The sequence below is a fragment of the Rhamphochromis longiceps genome, linkage group LG14, assembly GCF_057381845.1.
Source record: "Rhamphochromis longiceps isolate RC_006_pf linkage group LG14, R_longiceps_female_GT1.1, whole genome shotgun sequence".
In the NCBI taxonomy this organism is placed as follows: Eukaryota; Metazoa; Chordata; class Actinopteri; order Cichliformes; family Cichlidae; genus Rhamphochromis; species Rhamphochromis longiceps.
In genome coordinates this window covers 6,821,718-6,822,534 of record NC_140570.1, presented here as the reverse complement: position 1 = coordinate 6,822,534, position 817 = coordinate 6,821,718, and positions in this window count along the sequence as shown.

The window sequence follows — 817 nt, the reverse complement described above, 5'->3', positions numbered from 1 at the left end:
GAGGGAGGAGGGTAGTGGTGGAGTGGAGAACTTGCATGCAAAGAGTAGTAAATGTGAGGGGAGGGGAAGCGGGGCGGTGCAGTGGGTAGATTTTATGTCCTAACACTGTCTAAACTGTCTTACTCCTCCTACCCTTTATGTTACAGCAAGTTTTCCCTGTTTAAATGTATACATGTTAGACGATATTGGAAGAAGAAACAATGAAATATGACTGCTGTAAAATAGAGTATTCGTGTTTATCAAAGCCTGTAACTTGAATGTATTTTTTGCACGTATTATATAGTGGCCACTCACAACAAATTGGTTAAACACCACTGACATTCTCCTAAGCTGAACTGACGATTCTGTTTTTCATACAGCTGGTTGAAATACTTGAAATGTGTGCTGCTGTACTTATAGAGAAGAACCCGCAAATAATTTTCCACTAATCTTGCAATTCCCTTCAGCTCTGTGCTAAAGCCTTAGCATCTTTCAACTTATAAAACTGAGTCTGTGGTCTGCAAATTTCCAGTCTAAGGCTCTCATCAGGCTCATTTATCAAAACAGCAAGCAGCTGTTTTCAGTGAAAAGCTCTGCTACAGATACTCTACACTATCTGCTAGCCATTTATTACCAAATCATCACAATCACATAGCATTTTGCTGTTATGCTGCTTTGTGTCCACTGGACATGAAATTCCCTGGAACCTGTTTTTTTACAAGGTAGAAGACTAGGTTTTATATCACGATTAGAGATTAAGTGAAGCCAGTTAACTGTTTCCCTAGATGTTGTCACTTTTCAAAAGAAAATCTGTCCTATTGTAGTTTGTGCCTGATGG